This window comes from Melospiza melodia, chromosome 1 (genome assembly GCF_035770615.1).
Source record: "Melospiza melodia melodia isolate bMelMel2 chromosome 1, bMelMel2.pri, whole genome shotgun sequence".
NCBI lineage: Eukaryota > Metazoa > Chordata > Aves > Passeriformes > Passerellidae > Melospiza > Melospiza melodia.
The window spans coordinates 146,185,074-146,209,373 of NC_086194.1; the positions used below are offsets into that span (position 1 = coordinate 146,185,074).

The 24,300-nt window shown below is 35.6% G+C and overlaps 1 protein-coding gene across 5 annotated transcripts in view; it reads left to right on the forward strand.

Annotated features, from left to right (window-relative positions):
- Window positions 1–24,300, forward strand: part of RALYL (RALY RNA binding protein like) — a 367,622-nt gene that overhangs the window by 9,147 nt on the left and 334,175 nt on the right. Inside the window, exon 1 of one of the 5 annotated variants that reach the window (XM_063170962.1) lies at window positions 8,489–8,577. The exons of the other annotated variants lie outside the window; for them this stretch is intronic. The gene's annotated coding sequence lies outside the window, so the exon portion shown is untranslated. Of the gene's footprint in view, window positions 1–8,488; window positions 8,578–24,300 lie in introns of those variants that run through there. 5 annotated transcript variants of the gene reach the window in all.

Consider the following 24,300-nt stretch of genomic DNA (forward strand, 5'->3'; position numbering starts at 1 on the left):
CTGTGACACTGCACAATATGTTGGGATACCATCCTCTTTTTCCACAAATTATGAATTCAGCTATTTCATTCAATATATGTTTGGGCTTTTTGTAAGATTTTCTACAGGTACTGAAATATACAAAAGTAGTGGACCTGTTTCCACCATGGGTTTTATCTTCTTGGCCTGGCACTAGCTGGGTGCCTGTGCTGGCATCATGAAACTGCTCACACAAGCCATGTTTTGCACTGACAGCATTGTATGAAACCAAACTAAAGCTGAATCCAAATTAGAAATGAACCATTTGGTGTTATAGGAGTAAGCACAAAACTCAGCATAGTGAGAGTTAATTGCCCAAATACCACAGTGTTACTGCCATGATAAAGTGAGCTGCAGCTGTAAGCTCTAACAGCTATAATATAATGGTTTGCACAGACTCAGAAATCTTATGGACTTGTCAGAATTGAGAAGGGAAGTTAAAAAGTTGGAGTTCTCAGCACTTTGAAATAACTGCTTCAAATAAGCACAGTAATATTCTCTGGGGACTATAAACTGTTAGTTGCAGCTACCGTGTCACGTTACACACTTCATCACCTCTTGGTCTTTGTTCTTCACATTCTATTTATATTTCAAACCTAGGTTTTTGTACTGTCCCTCAAAAAATGCATTGTCTGAGCAGTGTTCACATAAAACAGATTTACAAGGCTAAAACCCTTTGCTGACTTCATGAAGTTTTTGCCTCTTTACCTGCTTTCATTTATGCACCATAACATTTCCTTTTTCACTCTTGTGTCTCTGCTCAGAGTTAGGAGCACAGTGTTGTCACAGGAATATAAAAGACCACAGATTGTCAGAACACAGATAGGCCCAACTGAATTTCTCAGTGAGTGTAGGGCATATAAACCAAACACAAATTCATGTCTCTGGTCTCTCTCTGCTGCTGCTCTGGGTGAGTAGGTAGTCTAGGCACCTAGGCTGAGGATCACACATTTGGAGACAGGCTTTTGAAAGGCAAGATTACAAGAAAAATAATTGCAGTTCAGTTTAAGGAAATAAACTATTTCAGGGATGCCATGTTTATTTATTTTTAAATTGTTGTACAAGTTAATGTCATATATAGTGTGACATTAAAAATGGATTCAGAAATTCATGACACTTGGTCACAAAGATTAATTAATGTTGTAAATACTCATCATAATCAGAATAGGACTGGCTACTTTACACTCTCAAATTTTTTTAAGATCAAAGTCAACCCAGCTAGAGAGACCTGTGTCACACTGATCTGCATTGACAGAGGAAAGCATATTTACAAATGTTGGGTGTGTTCATTTGAATTTCTGGATATTTTTTATCTTTTATTTATAATTTTTTTTATTTCAGACTTGTTGGACCTTTCCTCCTGCTCTGGACCTTTCACCTGGCGTCAGCACAGCTCAGAAGGATGAACAAAAAGGAAGCAATAGGAAAGGGATGGAAGAGGGTAGAGAAGTAGAAAGAGGAGGGGCAGAAATAAAAATGGAGAAAAAATTCCCAGTGATTCAGCTAAGGCTCCAGACAATGGGCATGTTTTCAATCCCCACTCTCTCTTCCTCAACTTCCCCTCTAGCTCAGGCTTCACTCCCTCTCTACTTGAGCTTTCATCACCACTACAGATATTTCATAAATTTCTTTTTTTTTTTTTCCTTAAAGAATGAAACCACAACAAGTAAAGTGTTTCACACAAGAAAATATACTCATCTTCTCACAAAACATAACATGATGCAATTCATGTAAGTGGTTCTTGAAGTAGGATTATTTTCCTCCTAGTAGTCTTACATCTTTGACTATGAAAGAATGAAGTGGTTTAATAGTTTAGTAGCAAGACAAAGCTTAGATTTCTTGTTGCTTTTATACCCAACTTGAACCCTTTAAATCAGTTTGCACAGGTCTGTGTTTCAGTTTTATTCATCTGGATTCAAAACCAGACTTTCTACTGATATTTATTTACTTCTTTTTTACCTCCCTTTCCTTCAAAGCTTTCTTCCAGGGGTCCTTCTTACTCCTTATCTCTTAGAGAGAGTATAAATTAAAAATTATTCCTATTCTTTCATTTAGTTTGAATTTTGAAGTGTATTATTCAGCTTTGTAGTTCAAATACTCCCACCAGAGTGAAGAATGCTATCTGACATTTTCCTGTGCAGAGTGAATCTCAGAAAAGATGCAGGGACCCCATGACTCAGTGCTGGTCTGGCTCCTGGCTTGCTCCCAGTGCTGGGTCTTTCTTCCCAGCTAGAAGGCAGACCACTGCAAAGGTGGAGCACTAAAAGGACACTTTGGCTAAGCCTTTTTTCAGTCCCTACAGGTACTGGCTTCCTCTCAGCTGTTCCCACCAGGAATCCCTTACATCTCACAAGGTGGCTTTGGGAGTGTTAATAGAAAGGGTAGGTTCAGTAAATGGTCTTCCTGAGAAAGTATTTCCTAAATCTAGAGCTTAAATTGGTCCTGTGGCTCCCCTATACCAATCTTCCTGATAAAAAAAAGGCAAAGGTTAGCTACTGAGTCAATGCAAAACAAGACCCAATTGTAAATTTGAAGACTTAATTCTTTAAACAGAAAATACTAAGAATTCCCAAGTCTTTTAAATACTATGATCAATTAAAGAAAGTGATTAGAGAAAGGTGTTAGATTTCAAAATATTCTAGATGGAGTAGTATTTATTACAGATGCTGATGGAACAGGTCCAGAGCAAAACAACTGGGTCCAAAAGGCTGAAATAAATTTTATATCCTAAAAGACATTTAGAAAAAAAATCTAAATACTATAGGTCAAATGCAAACATGCTATTTAATACATGAATATATAAAAATATTTAAACCTGCAAGAAAACAATTGCTTCTTTCAGGGATTTTATGTTTAAGCATATGTTAAATTTTATTAACATTTCAGAGAACTTGATTTTAATTTTTCTTAAACGATGTACTACAAATTGATGCAACTGACTATTGCCTCATTAATTGACAGGAAATATTAAATTTTGTTGCTATTGATGTCTGCCTGATGTATTGTTTTTATACGTTTAGAATTTGATTGTTTGTGCTCAATTTCCTTGAGTCACACATTTGAATAGCAAGTTTCTCATGTCAGTGGGGTACTGACTCAGAGCCTCTGAACTTGGTATTTACAAACTTTGGGCAGTCTCTAGGAAAAGTGGGAGCTCTTTGGAACAATTGGTGAGATACTCAGATCCCCCAGAGAACTCTGCTGAGGGCTCTGGCTGTCCCACAGGACAAACAGGAGCTCCTCCATGCAGCACGATGTGCTCGGCAGAGACTGTGTCCATCTCCCTGCTAGAACCAGGGAACTGCTTTCAACGCTTTTGTTTCCTGGGATTTTTTAAAGTGAGAGAGTTTGTAGAGGACTTTCCTGGACCTTCAGAAAGTTATGGTGTGAGGTGCAGCTTATTTGTTTAAAGGCAGGTAGCGCTGGTGCAGGCAATCTGCATGCCTGCTGTTGGAGATTCAGGCCATGTTTTTCAGCCTTAAGTGTTATTTATGGTCAGTTAAGGGAAGTCTGCCTTAACTTTAGCTAACTTCACTGACAGTATAAGAAAAGTTATGCAGTTTGAAACTTGTCCTCAGCTGCTGTTGAAATGTGATGCAATGTATGCCGTGCTTCAGAATTTAGAGTCATTTGCAAAAGAGAGCACCCTGACTTTGCTCCTTTGAGTAGATATTCTGAAAACACTGGTGCTGGTGAGCTCAGCAAGACTGCCCACACAAGCAAGATGAAGGAGCTGTGCAAACAGATCTGAAGCAAATGTTTTGCAGAACACAGGTGAACTGATGATGTCTTTCTCACTGACCCAAATCTTTTGCTTAATCTCAGTCCTACCATTCTATCATCTCTGCCACAAATATTAGATATTTTAACTTTGTACTTTACTTTGCAACAAAATAATTTCATATTGCAATTACCATTTCACTTCAAAAGGTAACTACTGTATAATCCATAATCATCAATTTCTTTTATGACCAGCTCTTTACTATTATCTTTTACAGCCTTTCAGTGCATCAGTAAAGCACTTTATAGAAGGGCAGTAATAGATTCTAGGAACTTCCTAATGAAAATTTCAAAAGCCTTGATCCTTTCCTGAAGGGGTAATGCTACTTACATACAAACTTTCAACTTTATGAACTCTCTGTTTCAAATTAAATACTTTGTGATCTCTGGAAAGTTATATATAATATATTTATTGGTATTGGTTGCTTCGTGTAACATGTATGTTTTGAAATAAATTGCTTTATTCTCCTGACATTAGACTTCACCACTGAAATGCAAAGAAAGATTTCCAAATTGTGATACTTACCTCTCAACTGCTGTTCTCACAGAGAAACAAGGAGTTCTTTCAACTTTTGAAAAACTGAAAAATAGTGAAAATTTTGAAAGTCAAGAGAATTTTGGGGATCTCTAGTTAAATACAGAGTTAAAAGCCTGAGTTCATCACTTTTGTGAAACTTTTATTGTATTTGGAATGTAGGTTACTGTGCATGATGACTTAGATCATCTGTGCATCTACAGTATTTAGTGCATGTGTTGGCAATCTCTCTTTGGCCTGGAAAGCAGAACTGTGGTGAAAACAAGGATGAATGAAGGTTGCCATCATCATCTAGAGGATATTTCACATACAAAAGATGCTCTAAGTAAATACAGTAAGGACAAGGCATACCAGGTACTCTTTGATCATATAATGTGTAGCTTTCTATGTGTAGCTTGTAGCAGCTTAGACAAACTGGGAGTCAGGTATTGCTCTCACTGGCAGCTGTGCAACACTTTGAATATTTGTCTACTTGGGTTGTGACATGAGAGGGTTTTTTATCTGAGGACATAATTTCTTAAAGATGAGATGTTGTTCACAATATTTTCTCATGAAAGCACCTTTCTTTTTTTCCCATGCATTTTGAGTAGTACAGCACATACCGTGATATGTAGAAGGTGCTCCTATGTAGCTATATCCATGGATACTTCTGCTCTTTTAATTAGGCCTGTAACAACTTTGGTATTGAATTAATTGGAAGCAAGATCAACCTTCTGTTTTCAATACAGTAGGAATACAGTAGGATTCGTTTCTTAAATGTGAAACAGGGCATTAGTGCAATAGAGTCGACCCTCTGGTGCTTGTTGAATCAGGGGTTTTGATGATACTAGAAAAATTGGCTTTAATATAAAAAGTTCAATGCTGTTTTTCCTATGAAATTAGTTTCTATATAGTTTTTCTGGTACACTAAAATTGAAAAAGAGCTGATATAATGGTTCGAATAGCTCATTCTGTTTCTGCTGGTAGTAAAGAATAAGAAAAAGTTATTTTCAGAAGAAGCTAGTTGGCATTAGAATACGTAGAATACTAGAATAATAATACAATAATAAATTAGAAGTAAATTTTTATAGTTACTTTTATAGTTTATTTTATAGTTTATTAGTATTAATAAGTTGATGTACGGATTGATGCTTTGTGCATTTAGACAGATATCAGGACAGATCACATTGTCATACCAATCTATTAATGATCATATCAACTAACAGCAACTTTGTATTCTGTAGAAAAACAAAACCTTAATATATACTGTAGAAAATCTGCTTAAAGCAGGAACACATTTTTTAAAATGAAAACAAAAAATTGCAGTATACTTTCAAGAAGGTGAAGTAGGAATACATTATTAAATCAATATTGCAGCTCATATAAAACTCCTGAAATAGTTTCAACTGATAGTAGCTTATAAGTTCCTAAATTCTGGCATTTCCTAACTTTGTATTCCTTGACTTTGCCAACTTACTTATCTTTTTCCAATGTAGTGTTTTTTGAATGTGTATGTGTACAGTCTATATTTACTCTATTGAGGGAGATTATGTGTCTAGACAAATATATTTGAAGTTTCATTATGAAATATGCAATAATAGTAGTGTAAAAATACAACTATTTATGAAAATTGCTTTTGGAGAATTGCCTTGTAACTTCCTATTGAAGCTATAAATTTGAACCATATTTTCTATTTGCACCGATGCATGAGGAAGTATCAGAATAAGATTTTAAATTAGAAGCATGCTTTAATGAACAAAACACACCACTCAAGCTTGGTCATATCTGTATCCCAGCAGAAGCTCTGCAAAGAAGTCCTCTGGTTTTTGTGACATTCAGCTTCCCATATGTGTTCATGTATTTCATTTAGAACAGTAACTTTTCTATAGGCACTTAGGCAAATTTCATCCTAGATTTTTAAGACCTTACAAAGGCTTATCATTTAAGTATTGATAGGAAGGGAAAACTTTATTGATTTATGTAGCAAAAGTGCAGTGTTATGGAACACACTGAGGAGCCTTGCCTCCAGAAAATATGTAGAAGAATGGTGTGAGATAGAAAAAAACCCTGTAGAAACTGCAAAGGTGACGGGCAGTGAAAGGAGCCTAGTCTAGTGGCAGGATGTGTATTCCCAACAGAAACAGTTGATGCCTAGACCTTCACTAAAATTCCCTTCTACTCTCCTTTTTTTCTCTCTTTAAGATTTCAGTTTTGCATGCAAACTCCTTCTGTTCCTCTACATAGCTACTAACACATCTGAAAAATTTTCACCCACTCTATAATTATATAATTGCTCTTGTTGAGCAATTAAGATCTTAAAGGCCAGCTCTTAGCCCAACCCTATTGTGTTCACTACTAAACCATATCACCAAGTGCCTCATCCACATGTTTTTTGAACACTTAAATTAAATACAAATAATTCTATAAGCATAAAATAAAAGGCAAGGAGTCTACCCAAGGCTAATGGTTATTTGAAATTATGGTAAAATTAAAAAAAAAAAACAAACCTATGACCTGGACATTTCGGGGCAGGGTGACCAATATTTGCAGCTGATATAAGGTGATAGGATGTCTCCACTAAATCAGTGGAGAATTATTTACCTGGTTGTACTCTCATAAGTTTTTCACAGGAAATGTGATGGGATTTACTCCCTTTCAGTGGTAAATTCTGCAAAACAGGATGATTAGTTCTATACTGGGAAGGTCATTTCAGTCTTATTTCAGAATAACTAATGGAGCTTTGAAAATGTCAAAGTAATGCATGTGTGTGGCGTATGCAGATGGTAGGAGAAAATGCTATGCACATGAAACCCAAGCACAGAAATTATGGACTTGAAACTATCTTTTCAGTGAAAGCTATTTAGCTCTAGAGCTTCTCCTTTGCATTTTGAGAGGATTTATAAGAATGCATTATTCATAGCGAAACAACAGTCAGAAAGTCAGTTGTTTCTGATGGAATGTGGTGGACACAAGCTTGCATATTTTTTAGCCTTTCATGTTACTACTGCAGAAAAACCTGTCTTGTTCCTTGAATACTGTATTGATTATAGTCAATCAGACATTTTAAATAGACTAAGGTATGCCCTACTTAGCAAAAACTGCATTGAAAAAGAGAGTGTATGACTGAATCCTGGAAATTTTGGCATTAATTAGGCCTGCTGAGGTCTTAAATGCAAAGGATAAATGTGGTATCGTTCAATAACCCAATTTTTAGACTGATTATTAGAGATAAAATGGAGCATGTTATTAAGTCTTGAGAAGGGTTAAATAACAGAAGGGTTTAAGTGATACAGTCATCAGATGTTCAGCTGTCAAAACACCACTTTTCTGACTGTTTTGCTTTGGATAAGAATTGTGATTTGTTCTGGGAAGTATGCTTTGGAGACCTCATGTCTGAAAGGGGTTAAAAGATCATGCCATATGAGACACAATTTTAACTCTAGGATCAGATCTCTTGAGAAAAAATATGAGGTCTTTCTCTGTTGATAAAGAGAAAAATATCCATAGGTTAAAAAGTCATGATTGTATTTTCTTTTGTTTGTTTTAGAACCAATGCTTTTTTTAGCATTGGTATGTATAATGACCATAGCTAATATATATGGTACTGAAGTAAATATCTCTGAAAGTCAGCTTTTCAGTATGAAAGAAGGGGGGCAGGTGTTAAATAATTAATATATATTTTCAGATTTTACCGCTTGTATATGTATAAGGTATATGAGCCTCAGCTATTACCTCATGGATGGAGTAGAAGATGATAAGTGGGAAGATATTGTTTTTCTTTTGACCTTGTGGTGTGGGTATTTTACCCTGGAGTGTTTCTGCCTCTTTTTCTAGTTATTCTGCTTATGTGGCTAGTTGGAAGTACAGATACTCTTATTGATGTAAGGTATGATAATGAAACTGCAATTAAAAGAGGACCTGTGCAGCAGGAAATGAGGATAAGACAGCTTCCTGATACCTTGCTGGGGAGTGCCTACACTGCTGGCAGCTCATTCAATACTGATAAATATGGATTTTTCAGATGATACTGTAATATCTCTGAAAACAATAGCACAAAGGAAAAATTTGAATTTGAATAACTACAGTGCAGAAGCTTTGTGAATGTGAACAGGAAAATATAATGGATAAATATTTTCACACCAGGTTTTATTCAGCTTCATTTGAATGCATTTCTGAGGCCTGAGGAAGCTGCCCTTAGTGAAGGACCTAAGACCTTGGAGAGCTGAATCAGAGGGAGCTGTCAACTTACTCTTGTGATTCTTCAGGTTAGCAGCTGTTTTGATTTCTGCTAATGTCTCCTAAAAAGAATTTTAGGCAGGAATTCTCAAAGTACAGGACATTCTGTTAGTAATTTTTCAGGGTCCTGGCAAGTACCATTAAGTAGAGGATTAAGATAGCTGCTGGTAGGTGCTGTTAATATTCACATATTGGCAGGATCCTTAAATGTCTTAAAAGGCAGCTTTTCCTGAACTCTCTTCAATGCTAGAAAAAGGCATGTTTTTTGCCAGAATGTGGCTGTTACTCAGTCTTTTAAAATCTTTGAGCTTTTAATATCAAAATGCTAAACTCAAAGAATCTGCTTCTGTCTGGTGATTCAAAAATAAATGGTGTTCAGTCAGGCTACAGAATAAGAATGTTAGCATGAGATTAATAAAACTTGTGGGTGACAGTAGAGTGGTATAAACATTCCCTGTTGTGCTTTTAAATGTTTATGAAAAGGTGCACAAGAGGTCCTTATTGTGTGTTTCCAATGAATACTTGTTAGTTGCCTCACCAATGAAGAGACACCTAGGAGAGGACCCAAGATTTGGATTCACTGCTTTTGTCATGAGAGTTTCTCTAAACAGTGCCTTTAAAGATGATTTGCTGGAGTTTTCAATCAATCTAAAGCTTGAATGCAAACCCCATTCTGTGTTTTCTAAATACTCTTAGTTTTCACGGGGGACAGAGCTGGATTTGCAACTCACTCTGCATATATTGACTCTCCTGGTTGTTCTAATGCTTTTGAACTGTGCCATTCTCTGCCTTGGGGTTTTTTGGTTTTTTTGTGTTTTTTTGTGTGTGTTTTTTTTTTTTGTTTATTTGTTTGTTTTGGTTTTTTGGGTTTTTTTTCCATTCCTGAAATGGAACTAAACCTCCAGTCAAGCCCTCCATCATCAAAATTTCTTGCTTGTGATTCATATGTTGTAACCCATCATTCTAAGATTTGAAAGCAAATGTTTTAATATCTGGACAAAATTGTCCACAGATATGTTGGAAAGGTAACCTCCAATATTAGTAAACATATTAAATCTATTCTGGATGTTTTGCTCAGCCAAAGGCCACTCAAACCGTTAGGAAGAGAAAATAAAGGGCTGGAAAATGTGTAATAACTGATTTCTCCACTCTGTGTTTCATTTTTGGCAAAGCATTTATAGGTAGCAATATTTACTATTTTACATTGGTGAATATGTGCTCTGAAAGAGAGGGAAAATAAGCTTTTTCTTCTGGAATAACACATTAACTGGTTGAGACTGGGGGAGCTGAGCAGTTTAAATAAATAGGCAGTGGTTTCTGTAAGGGTGATATTCTCTTATGTACAGCTAAGAGCTTTTAGCTGGTAGAGAGTGACAAAGGAGAGGCTTGAAAATGAATCAAAGGAAATGAATCAAAGGTAGGTTCTGCTCAGGCTGGGCCCGTGTGTGAAGTTGCCTCAGATCAGCCAAAAAGGAGACTGCTCTCTCTGTGTAAGGATGTTGGATTGGTCTAATTAGGAAAGAACACAATGACAAGCAAACAAAATTTTCCTGTGTCCATATTTAGCCAAAAATACTAAACAATAAGCTTCTTTTTGTCACTGGAAATATTTTGTTATGAGATGATGTTTCATCATTGATCTTCACTCTCTGCTGATGGAACAGCTCCCTTGGGAGGCAAATATAATCAATATCTATCTTATCTGTTTGACAAGACAGAAAAAAAATCAAGAAACAGACTTCAGCTTTTTTTTCAATGATTTAAAGCACATTTTCTAACTTTTTATTTGAAAAATCTGTTTGTAAATCCAGTCTAGAAAAATGCTGCTTTTATAATCTTCAAGAACATGTTTCATTTGGAATGAAAGAATTATTCCTTGCCAGCAGACAGCTGTAAATACATAAAGTGTTCAAGCTTTTTGAGGCTTGGCTCAAATGCCAGCACAAAATCAATGACAAAAATCAATGTCTTATATGTGCAATATTTTTACTTAATCATTAAAAAAAATTATTTCAAGAGCCAGATCCAGAGCAAATTTTCAGAAATAGCTTAGCTCCTATAGAGTTCTATTGATTTGCTCCCATGCTAGATCTGGCCCACTGTGGAAACTAAATTTAATATAACTGTATCTTTTAATGTATTTGTTTATTAGTGCTGAACATCATTGCATTTTACACCACCACAAAGGTGGATTATGTTTGCGGCAAATTTTTACATACACAGAATCTGTAATTGTGTCTGACATTGAAGAAAATTGAACTTGACATTTATAAGCTCAGGATTGAGTTTTCCATTTCATTTTGTGTCATTTATAAAAGAAGTTCATTGCTTAAATTGCACTGATGATTATAACTAGTAATTTGCATGAATTATTAGGATATCTGTTATGAATTAGGGATTCTCAATGAAATTTACAGCAAGTATGAACTTTCAGAAATTTTCTTTCTGTGTTGATGTGATATAGATTGTTTAGATAAAGTAGCATAAACTACTTAGTATCTTGGTTTAAATATTTTGTAAGGCTATATTAGGAAACTACAGAACTACTAGTAGACATCACTACTTCTCCTTGCCATTGAAATGCAAACAGTAAATAGAGTAGACTGTTTAGAAACAGTTTCTTAAACTTAATTTGATGTGTCCTGTGGTTACCCATCCATACAATTGCAGCATTGGGTTTATTAGGTGGTACAAATGCTGTACATTGCAGTGCTGGGTGTGGAATGAACTGCAGAGTAAATTTCCTGCTATAGGTGTAGAGTAGGACTTTCAGAAATGATCATAATAAAAAACTGTGATGCTATTGACTTGACTTGGTGCTGACTGTGCTCATCATCTCTAAAAACATCAGGAAATAACTCAAAGTTAAAATATGTTACCTTATAAAACCAATTGTGTTTGTATTATTTTGTTAGTGTTATTGTACTTTCTCAGTTCCTGACACCGTGCATTTGAAAATCTTTACTTAATACTTTATCAAGGTAGTTCCTCTCATTTAGTATCTGTCAGCCCAATCCTCATGAAAAATATCCATTTAGCTAAGTAGTAATTTTCAGCCAACTAAAAAATATGCAGACTGCATTGTGTGTGCCTTTTTTTCCTTTTTGAAAGACTGTATATTTTTAAGGTAAGTAACCTGACTTTTTCCAACTCTTTAATTTTTATACTGTTTCCTCTGGTTAATAACTAATAGTTCATTTAATTTGTTTTCTATCTGTGGCACCTCATTTTTTATACTTTTCTATAACCTGTATTTAATAACTAGATCTATTATTGTACAGAATAAATTAATTAGATCATACAGCAGTTAATACCATTGGGCAAGAAAGTTGAAGCAAGATAATTTATTCTGCATGAAAAGGAGTCATGAATCATGGCTGGCTGCTGTTTGTGCACAAGTAGTTAATGTGGATTTCCATACTTAAAATATAAAGTTGTCTTATGGTGGTTTTTGTCATATTTTTGAGGAAAAAAAAAGCAATATAAGGGAAAATTTGTCTATTCTTCCATTTGCAAAGCTCATTGATTACATAATGAGACTAATCTCAGGATCAGACGTCACAGGTTAAGGCATAGTCTTTTTGAGGTCTCTTCTGATTCACTTTCATAATTCTGTAATTAAATTGAGGTAATGAATAACACAGTACATTTTCAGGTTTGTGAAATGTTGTAGGCAGCCCCTTTAAAATTCAACATTATATGAGTAGATTATATTTTATCTGTTATATATTTGTCTATGCTGTTTATTACTCCTTTCTGTCCTTTTGGGATCACACACTTTTGTAAAAGATTGGAAATACAGAATGTTATCAATGTTAGTTGTTTCACTTCATAATAGCAACAATATCAGGCAATATCTCATTCAGGAATTTAAGACAACATTAATTAGGTTCTGCCATCAAAAATATGAGTATTTCTCAGCAAGGAAAAATTAATTTGTGATTAATAAGTACTGAAACTCTTATTCAGAAGTTTAGCATTCATGGTAATATCTAATTCTGTTATGCCTTTGAACAGCATCACCATGTTATGAAATAAATAAATAAATAAATAAATCTAATGGACAGGCCTTTTTTTGCTATTTATATTTAAATCTTGGAATATAGTTATAGGGTTTTTTGAAGTAATGGAACTTCATTCATTAATGTTATGCTTGTATTCATTGTAGGAGTAATAGTTTCTTTATGGTTATCTAATGAAGATTATACAGTGACTGGAAATTACCCTTAAAAATGGAGAATATCGAGAGACCACTTTTAAAACTGAGGAAGAAATGTAAAACTAGTCATAAGAAAACATTTGCTTCTTACCTGGCATTCATTCACAACATTTGTGTGTCACGTTTGTGTAAAAGGGCATATAGTTAGCTTCACACTCCTTGAAGAGTTTCTCTGTGCCAGAGGGCTGTTCAAAAATTCCTTTTGCTGCCAGTAGCCAAGGAGTTATTATCACATTTGGAAACTGCCAGGAAAACTGGGTCCTGTCCTATTTCCCCTGGCCATTCTTTGTACTACTTGTGAGAGAGGGAAATTGTGTCCCCCGGTGCAGCGGCTCAGCATCGCTGCGGGATCTCTGCGCGCTGTGCTCATCACCCCTGCACCCTCGTCCTGCTTTCCGCACGCTGCCAGGCAGCTGCACTGCTCAGGAGCCTGCCTGGTGGGTGATGGTGAACACTTACTCACAGCTGTAAAACAAGCCTTGTAGAGACACGTGTTAGACATGACAGAAAGAGAGAGAGAAAGAGTAAATCCTCATTCTGGGTTAGTTAAAGGAAAGCTTTTTGTTATCATCTGAGAGCCCATGGTTTTGGCTGCATGGCAATGATCCTCCTGCCTGAAGCTGCTTCTTTTCTAGGCAGACTTATACCAGGATCAGTATGTGTAGCAAGAAATCCACTGGCCAAATCGATTTTTCTTATGCCAAACTAAAGTAAACAAGAATGGCCATAACTCTTACAAAGTAGAATTTTGGTAATGGCATCATGTCTCAAGATTAATTGCTACAGCTGTCTGTACGTGGCTCTGTATAAAAGGAACATTTTTCACATTAGCTGTTCTGAGGTAATCGCCATTCTCGTTACAGCTATAAAGATTTGCATTGTCTTGCTCACATCTGTGTTTTCTGAGGCACAGCATTCTTATGTTCTTCTAAGAACTGGTGCAGTAATACAGCACTGCATTTCCGTAGTTGAGAAAGATGAGTCTCAAGCCTTACTAGAGTGAAATTCCCTTTACTTTTACATAGAGATTTGACTGATGTATGGAATAACCTGTATTTGATGAAACTGCTCTTCAAGAGGGAGTGAGTCAGACTGCACAGTGGATTTTTTGGCCATAAAGTCAGCTTGATGAAGGCAAGGTAAGGTGACAGATTGAACGGCACAACCAAATCTATTATTAATATTGCTTTTCTGGTTCAGAATACAAATCCAGTAAAGACAACAAATGCTTTGATTCGAGTAGTTCTGCCATAATCCCTATTTTAAGAGGTGAGGTAAAGTGATTTTCCTTCTCTCTAGGAAGTAAGAAGGCCATGTCTGCTAAGGCTGTGTGCAAAAGAGTGAATGTCATCTCTGAGAAAGTAGGCAGGAGTCAAGTAAATTTGCCAAATATGCTCAAATTAGAGCTGTCATTTGTCTTTGACTGAACAGATGGAAATAGAGAATGAAGACCATAGCCTTCAAATGTCATTGGGAAAAAAAATCAGCTAGAAACATAAAGCCCATCTAGGAAAAGAACCACCATGATAGGCCTAGGCTTCATATTTGTTTAAAATTGGAGGACTGATCAGACAACAGTTCCAGGTGGACCTCATACATGTATGTTACTGATGAAAGGTAATTTTCACAGTACAAGTATTTTATGACTAAGAAAAAATTGCTAGTATTTTTTCGTAAGTGGCTAAGCTCTGATCTGGGAAAAGAATTCATGACAGCAGTAGAATATTCCAGTACATCATATTTCATTTTAATGAAATTAAAACGATGAGTTAAGGTAACTGACACTGTAATTTCTTTCATTATTTTGGGGTTTTTTGACATATTTTCTTCCTTTGAGATTACACACAAGGTTTGAATTGAGTTCACAAGTAATTAGGTATGTCAGGTTTTGTGCATACTTTCTTTAAGACATTTGAACCCATATTTTCCCTTAATATTTTCATTACAATCAAATCAGGATAGTATCCAGACATGCAGATTGTCCAAAAATAGTGCATATTTTTAAATATTAAAATTGCTGTGGAAGCTAATATATACATCAAGTACAAGGCTGGAAAAAACATAGGACATAGTAAAAAGAATAATAGAGAAGACAAGGAATTTGCAAATGCACATGACAGGTGTGTCAAATTGGGAAGTATTGTGCTGCAGGGAGTTCTAAAGCTTTTGTGGAAATGGTCCTGAGATTTTTTTTTTTGTATGATAATACCACTATTGATAGTGGTAAATATTGTGAATGTGCTTGTGAAATTTGCTCATATAGGCAGAACAATTAATAATAGAAAGGAGGAGTGGGGCATCATATAGGAGATGATGAATAATGAGTGTGGTAATTGAAAGGCAGTTAAATATTAGGCAAGGGTCACTTATTAACATGTTTTCTGCTTTAAGATCTCTTACATTCCTGCATATTTTTGCTTTTATTAATATTGGAGAGTGTATATTGTGTTTTGTCAGTGGCTATTTTTTAACTGTTTTCCACATCACTTCCATTAGACAAACTGTTTTTTAATACAACTGAAAAATGGTGAAATTTTTTTTTTCATTAAAAATAACTTCAAAACAGAATTACCTTAAACATGAGAAAAGTATTACTCACTGAATTGTAAACGCCTAAATGCAAAAATGTATAATGAAAGCTGAAAAATATTTCAGCTTTTATAACACCAGCAGCCAACCTAAAAGGAGTTGAATCATCTAAAACAGATGCTGCCTAGTGATGGAAGATAGATTGGCCTGTGAGCCTGAATAAACTTTGTCTCTAATTAGTATGCAAATCTTACCTGCTCCAGGGCTCTTCCTCTTTCAAAAATTATGATCTATTTAGTTTTTCTGTGTTTTCTGGTGAATAATCTCACCCAGGAGGTTTTTTTTGCATTCCAATTTTCTTCATACCTGTAATTTTTAAAGTATGCTGTACTCTTCTAGGTCAATATTTTCTTCAAAGCATCAAGATGAGAAATGTTACCATTTTGAAAATTAATAGAAAAAAATCTGAAATGAATGCAGACATTTAATAATAAAAATAATTTTGCTTAATCTTGTAGGGTAAAATTCTCTTTTGCACTGCATGCTTATATATATCTAAAATTCATATAAAAATTACAATGCATAGTATAGAAGTTGAATATAAATTTCATTCTTCTGGTAAGCATTTGATTTGATAGCAGAATATTTAATACCAGAATGTTAAATAAAATACAAAAATGCCTTTATAATTTGATTTTAGACTATTAAAAATAGTGATGGTTTTCAACAAAATGGGAGACCACTTAGTCAATATCACTGGCATGAACCACATCAGCATGTTATGAAGTATAGACTTCTAAATATCTTTAAACTTCTGAAACTCATATCCTGTTCCTCTTCCCTTCCTTTTTTCCTGAGACCATTCCCTGTGTCAGCGTGGAATTTAAATGAAGCATCTAAACAGCTGGACTTGGTTCAGGATGTGGATATTTTGAGGGATATATTCATATCATCCACCTTCAGACAGCTCCTTTCAGGACTCTGCCTTCTAAATAAGCAGCCTTTTTTCTGCTCTCTAGATAGGAAAGTTAGTTTCCTAGGTCTTAATGGCCAAAATCGTCATCTGACACCCTTGCACTATGCAAATAAGTGCCTGGGGCTGAATGCATGTGCAGTACACACGCATCTGCACAGACACGGGATCAGTAGCTGTGGTGGCAGTTCCTGCACTTTTAGAGGGCTCTCCAAGTGCAATGAAAAACAAGAATGTACTTTACACTGTATATATTTAATGGTGTAAGATCTTTTCTCTGAAATGCGTGAAGGGATTTAGCTGCTCTTGTTCCATATGTGTAATTCATCTTTGGTGGCCTTGAAATAATGAAAAAGGAATTAAATACACCTGTATTTTATTTTCCGTCTATGTGAAGGGGGTGTCCTTGGATAAGTCACATAGATGTAGACCCTGAAAAGTTTTCAAAGGCTCCAGTTAATTTCAAAGGCATCTTTAAAGGTTTGGGCTTTAATCTTCCTAGCCTTTCATTTCCTTAGCTTTAAGATGAAAATGTTACTATGCACATATCTCTGCAGCCCTTTGGAGACTCTTGGATGAAAGGTCCTGTAAAACTGTAAACCATGTTTTTTATTATTTTCTTATTAGCCACTAAAGAGAATTTTGCATGGAATATATAAGCATTTTGAACTACAGGGGTTTGCAGAGTTTATCAGAATCAAGAAATTTGCCCTACATATTTATGTAACTATTATAAAATAAAAGCACCAAACATAAATAATACATGAAAGTATTTAAACTTTTTCCCCACAATTTTCTTATTATTTTATCTGATTCGATGGACAGCACTATTGAAGCTCTTCTGAGAAATGTCTCATTCTCCCAGGAAAGGTGCTTCTCAGAAAAAAAGTAACTATAGGAAAATGCTTTAGCTTTAGGGAGTCACCTGATTCTAGTTCAGCACTCAGAGGTGGAACCAGGAATCTTGTTTGCTAAAGACAATTAACAGAATTACAGGTGCCAAACTATAAAATTGCTTTAGACAGAGAAAGTAATAGGTCAAAGAGAAGCTATAAACCCAAATAATCAAGAAAGAGGAAGTTCTGCATCTTCATTTCCAGAACGATCACTGTGATTTTGTTTTGGAGCATAAAAATGCGCAGAAATGGATGGAAACTTTGTTTTTAAGCAACATGTAAGTGTGAAAAAATCAGTCTGTGCTCTTCAGTGGCAGCCAGGTAGATGGCAGGTCCTTGGCAGATGTAATGCACTGCCTGGGGCAGTCCAGAGCAGTGTGTGCTACCCTGGGGCTCCTCCTGCTTCTGGTTGCACAAGTCCCTGCTGTGAGATGGGAGAAACAAATCTCTTGCACTATCTTGCTTGCAGATTATCTCTGTGCAGCCTATTTACAGGGCCATTTTCCTGCTGTGCTCACCAGAAGACAAAGCCAAATTTGAATCAGAAAGTTCTAGTTCATCAAGTCTTATTTTAAATACTTGGGTCTCTAACTTCATTTCAAAGCCTTTCTCAGGCATGTTCAATAGCTCTTCAGAGAAAACAAGGCTTTCTCAGGCTTTTATTTCAGTTAAGCTAAGATAAATTCCTTTTCCAACAAATGTTAGAATTAACATGAATCCCACCCAGCTCAGAAACAGTGCACAACCCAGTCTGAATATTGAGACTGGAAAAAGTCATGCTGCAAACAAACATATTCACATATACTGATATAATTCAACTGAGCTGTCTAAAAGTGCTTTGCAAGCTCCTATTTTATCATGGGGTGAAACTCAAACATTTAATATAAGACAGTGTCAATTTTAGTATTTTAGTAGATACATTGAAATTTATGTGAGAATTATGATGTCTAGAAGGAGGAACACCTCTTTCAGTAAGAGAGAAAAGATGCCTCTGCTATGCTCAAGGAGGTGGAAACTCCCACTAGATTCAACTCTTGGTGTCAAAATAAATTAATCCTTCTGACTGTCAGGTTACTATTGTAAACATATTCATTTAATATAGGAAGTTATAAATTTTAAAAATTAATTTCTGGAAAAAAAACCCCTAAATCTTCCCAAATCTCACCCTTTATGGGGCATTTTGAATAGTTTGATAATTTTAATCTTTCTGTTTCCTTGTTTAGTCCTGTATTCCTGTTTGACAAATTATTTGCATTATGGTAGTCTTTTATACAAAAAAAAAAGGCTTATAACATCAGATTAGGGCAATGTGGATTTAAGGAAATCTAAAGGAAAATGAACAAGAACATTTCTCTGAAGCTCTAGAAATAGTTTGCACTAATGCAGTAAATGTTTCAATATGTAATCAGGAATAAAAAAAAAGGGACTGAAGTAAATTTACTTCTTAAGTTTATGATGAGAAAATTATATTCAAGAGAATGCAACAAATTAACTTTTCAGTTCATTATTGCAAGTATATCTAAGAACTTCACATTATTGGTTATAATTCTGACTCAGCAGATTAGGGTGAGTATATTACCTCCGAAACCCTGCTAACAGAAGTGAGGTACTTTGTACTTTGCTTCTTCCATTCCAGACTTCTTTTTTCTCCTATTCCTTTCCAAAGGATCAAGCTGAGAAGGAATGATGAGGTGACCACACAATCCTGGCACATTTCTATTTCTTTCCCTTTCTGTCTTGCACAGATCAGAGAGAGAGCTGCTCTTGAGGCAGGTTTCTCAGGCAAATATGAGACCAGAGCAGGTGTTAGCAGACCGGACAGTGATGCATATACTTTCTCTATTATTATTCTTCTCTTTTACATACATTTTTTATCATGAAACAGGCTTCTTTTACTTCAGGTGACAATATCTTCTATCTAGTGAGCTAAGCCTTCATCGTATTTAAAGGTGCACAGTGGGTAGGGTGAGTTTAACCCACACTTTGTACTTATTTAATTTCAATCTTAATTAATTTTCTATAGACAGGGAAAAAAGAGTGAAATCCCTTTTTAAAACTGAAATTTCTGAATTTTCCAGTCATTTTTGTGGAGCAATAAAATGGAAAGAAGAATTAAAATGCTTATAGGGAAGGTTTATTAGAGTTACTTATATTCAGGAAGAAATCAAAGCTAAGGATATTATTTGTTGCAAAAGGAATGAGACAAAGTAGCGGGCTTTGGTACTTAGATATTTTTCAATTCACTTAATAAAAATCGGAATAGAATGGTTGTTGCCTTAGAGGGTTAATACAACTCTTTGAAAATTGCATTGAAAAATTGTCACTTTGACAGAGTTTCAAAGCACATCATCCTTTCTGCTGCAACACACACCTGTTCCCCATTTGTTCCTAGCAAAGTCAGAAGGAGACCTGAACATCACATGAATCTCATTTCTGTCAGCTAAAGGTACTATGTGAAGATACAGAAGCAATTTTATCTGAAGGATACCGCAGTTTCTGCTCTAATGAAAACATTTGCCAAAAGCCTTGCAAGCCCTATAATTTTCCAGTTTGGGAAATATTGACTTGAATATAAAAATTTAAACTTTCTCAATTAAGTTCTCTTTAAAAAAGTCTAATTATATTTTCGTAAGCAACATCTTGACCTAATTTGCTTGAAATGCTTTCCTTGTGTACTCCTTGTTTTAGATAAACAACCAAAAGACCTGGCACATATTTTAGCTAAATTCTTTTTCATTCTAGCCAAGTTCATCTCTATGACACAAAACTGATGAACAAAGAAGCATCATTTTCAGATATTCACAAGGGAAGGAAATGTTGTTTTCCTTGTGCAGGCTTCTTTTTTGGGTTTTTTTTGGGCTTTTTGATGTTCTGGTTTGCTGTACAGTTATAATCTCTCCTGCTTTGTAGGGTGTGTGTAATAAATGGGGTTTGAAATTCCTTAAACACTTTAGCTCCGCTTCAGCTATTAATCTCAGCAGCCATTTATTGGTTTGTATTCTGCAAAGCAATGGAGATTATCCTTTAATTAATTCCATTGAGGGGTTCGGCTGCCATCATCAACCACAATATGGTTTCATAAATTAATCTTGTTGGGTAAGTATAATGCAATCTATTATAACATTTATATTAAAATGCAAGCAATAATACTAGAAATCCTGTGCAATGAAAAGATATATATATGTGTGTATTTCCCAAATGCATTAATTAGTATTAAATGAGTATAATAATTTTAGTGATCAGCATAATACATTTTCATATTTTCAAACCATTTTATATATATTTCAGAATTCATCAGAAAATAAAAAGATAATATTTTCTTAACTTCTACATAGGAAGCTGTCTAAAAAATTATGAAACTACATCTTACATCTAGGTATATTAAAAATATATCATGGGTCTTCAGAACTCTGCTTGAGATCTAACTTTCTCACCAATTTGTACAATTGTAGCTAATCAGTTACAATAATGAATCTTTGTATATGTGAACATTTTGATATCACGAGTATGTTAGGGAAAGCATGAAATACTGCCTAAATTATTTACTAATGTTTTGATCTCAGGAAGCTCAAAATTCTTGGCATGGGCACCTTTTCTGCAACAGGACTGATTGTATTAGAAGACTGTTTAAGTGGCGTGTTTTCTCTAGCATGACACGAAGCTCAGCTTAGCTGTTGCTTTGGTCCAAAACTAATTTGTGTGCTGATAGCGTTGGTGTCAGCACGTGTTTGACTTCCAGGACAATTCTGGAAAATTTACTTTCTTTGATCCTGTTAAGATTTCAGGCCTACCTAAATTTTAATGGAGGCAGCAGAAACAAGTGGGGAGGTAAGATGGCTCTTTTACACTCACACAGGCTGAAGTCAGGAGATGGACGGATCTCAAATTTCAGATTAGTTCAAGCTGGTACAATAAGGTATCATTATCAATGCTGCTCTTTTCCTAAGAACTGCTTCCAGTAGGATTTCTTTATGCTAAGAAATTAACAAGAGTGTGTGCTCTCTCTAAAAGTCATCTAGCCTTATTATTTAAGTTAATTAATTAATTAGAATCCTCCAGATAATCTGCAGAAATAGCTTTATTAAACCCCTGATCACAGTAAGATACTGCAAACCTCTTTGTGGATTTGATGTAAATCCTAATATTTCATTGATTTCAGCAAAGAAATGCAGAGTTTAAAATGGAAAAGTCTTCTATACTAATTTTAGCTTTTTGGTTATACAAATCAGAGATGATGAGCTGTTTTTCATCTTTATAGATAGACATATATGTGATTAAATAATTGGTAATTTGTGGTATGATTCCAATATATGTTTACTTCTGACATTGTAGGTCCAGTATATCGATCAAGTTGTTCAAGGACAGAAGCAGAGTTCTGTGTTTGCTGAAATTTTATTAAACGTGCTGCTTTGAGAATTTCTAGTGGATAACAATAGAAATTGCAACTGCTCAGTGTCCCATAGAAGCTCACATAACACTGTATGGCCTGGAAGCTTAAATCATCACTCAGGGCTGGCGTGAAAACAGACTCAGACCAGCGACCCAGGCTCTCCCGTGCACTCTGTTGTCACTGATGTGGTTATGTTGTGAACAGCCTTGCACTATGGCAGCAAAATCCTGTTCTAGTGAAAGCAGCCCTGGGAAGGCCCATGTGTGCCTAAGCAGCCAGCAGCAGAGGCAGGGTGCTGCCAGGACAGGCTGTTTCAATGCAAGCCAGCCAGCAAGAGCTGCCACTCAAGTTGGCTCAGGAGCTGATACTACAGCAGTCACCACCCTGGCTCACTTGGCAGGAGATCCAGGGCATGAGGTTGTTCCCAAAAGCAGAGCTGTGGTTCCACTCCTTCACACAATCAATGAGGTTGTAAAAGACCTTTGAGATCATTGGGTCCAACCTATGAGTGAACACCACACTATCAACTAGGCCATGTCACTGAGTGCCACGTCCAGTCTTTCCTTAAACACCTACAGGGACGGTGACTCCACCACCTCCCTGAGCAGCCCAGTCCCATGTCTAATCCCCTTTTCTGTGAAAAAATTCTTCCTAATGATCAACCTAAGCATCCCCCAGTGCAGCTTAAGACTATATCCTCTTGTTCTGTCACTGGTTGCCTTCTTGTGGTGGTTGGTGTTATTAATTCCAGAAAAACAGCATGTACAGTGGAAACATATCCATCAGGATCTGTTTAATGCTGTAGATGATGTGGTAATCACATATCCTCTGAACAGAGAGAGACATAATTCTCTCCCAGGGTTTTCCTGAAAAGCTGTGACAAAGTTCAGAGAAGAGAATGAGAAACAATTCTTATCTCCGTTTGCTGCACCTGTTCTTGTACACATGTTTTACCAAAGGATGGTGTCTTAATTGGACGCTGGATGGTGTGTAGATTGATTCACCAATTAGGTTAAAGCTGTATCAGACAGTCTGTAAGAGTTACAAGTTTCTTAATAATATAGTATAATATAGTATAGCTTAATAAAGCAATTGGTCAACCTTCCACAATCATGGAGTCAATGCTAATTATTCCCCATTCAGGGGACCATTACCACAATAGATGAAATGACCATCTTAATTTTTTCAATAGACAAAACACAGTTTGTAATCTGTGGATTTAAAAATGAGACTTATTTGGGGTTTTTTTATTTTTTGTTTTGTTTAGGGGTTTTTTAATTGTTTTTTTCAAGTGTCATTGCTTCCTCTTAGACCTTTCAGTTCATGAAAAGCAGTGAGGCTCTGCGAGATGTATTATAGAAAAATGGTAATAACTACTTTAGGAATTGAAATCTGCTCTCAAAGCATTGACTTTGTGATCAAATTTCCATAATTTCTGTTTTACTCTTTGCAATAGCAGTTATAATTTTTTGACTCAGACTGCTCATATATTTTCAGTTAATATAATATAGTGAAATGTTGAAGTGGAAAAAACACTGGATCTACTGATAAATCTAATTTGTATTGAACCCTTAATGATAATATGTGGAGCAGGTCAGAAGTGTTGTCAGATTATCGTGATGACTCACAATATCTGTGGACTCATAATAACATATTGTGTAAGTAGTTTATCATCTGCACTATTAATTCATCTGATGACTGGATGAGAAGCAAACCCAGTTCATTGAGTATAAGAAATTGGAAACATGGTTCAAAGTTTCCACAGTCAAATTGTCCAGGAAGAGACATGATACACCCAATTTGTTAATGCTGGATTTGTTACATTCTTTAATTATTTAATAGAAAAATTTTGACAGTTTAATTATAGTGTAGTTAGACTTTAGTGAACCTGTGTATTAGGGATTCTAGCCAAAAAGAAATAATAATTTCTTGTCTTATTTTTGTCTGTTGAAATTTTTACATCTGAACAAAAGGACAGTCTTTTAAAAACAGAAGCTGTTGTCTTAAAGGTTCATTTCCCTACCTGTGATGGATAGGAGCTTGTTATCATTCTCCTGTTATAATATTGAGTGATTAATCAAATGAAAAATTTGATTGCTACCTGTAAGTCCCTATATAACATTCTATAATTTAGAATTCTATATAACAGCATTTTATTTAAATCTTTAAAACATAGTAAAAGTAAGCTTAATTTTTAATTTAGGAACCTCAAACGAAAATAAGCTTTTTCTTTAAAAACTGTTCAGTGACAAATTATGATAGCTGGGAACATCATTATTGTCTGTATAACCTTTTAGGTAGGCTCTTCACATGCAGTGGAGATAGGGAACATGTTCTATACTGCCTGAGAGCCTGTTTGCCTGCCTTGGTTTTTTTACATCTGTCTTGGATCAGTTCTTTAATAGAGCTAGCAGCAATTGTCACTCATGTGACCGTTCTCCCAGGGCTAAGCACGGGAGCGCTGGGAAGGACCCAGGAGTATCACTCACCATATGGCACTTGGCCTTTCACATCACATCGATGGCATTGGCTTATGGAAGCGCTGGGAACAGCTGTGTCTTCTCCTGCTGTATTCCATGACCATGAGCAGCAGCATTGGCAATCTGGGTTGAGAGGCCAAAACAATTTTTCAACCCCACCGCAAGACTAGAAAAGATAATTTGTGTCTTGCTAAAGAAGTCAATTGTGTTACATTATGTGTTTCTGAATATGCAGTTCATGAAAACGGAAGCCTGAAAAGTGAGG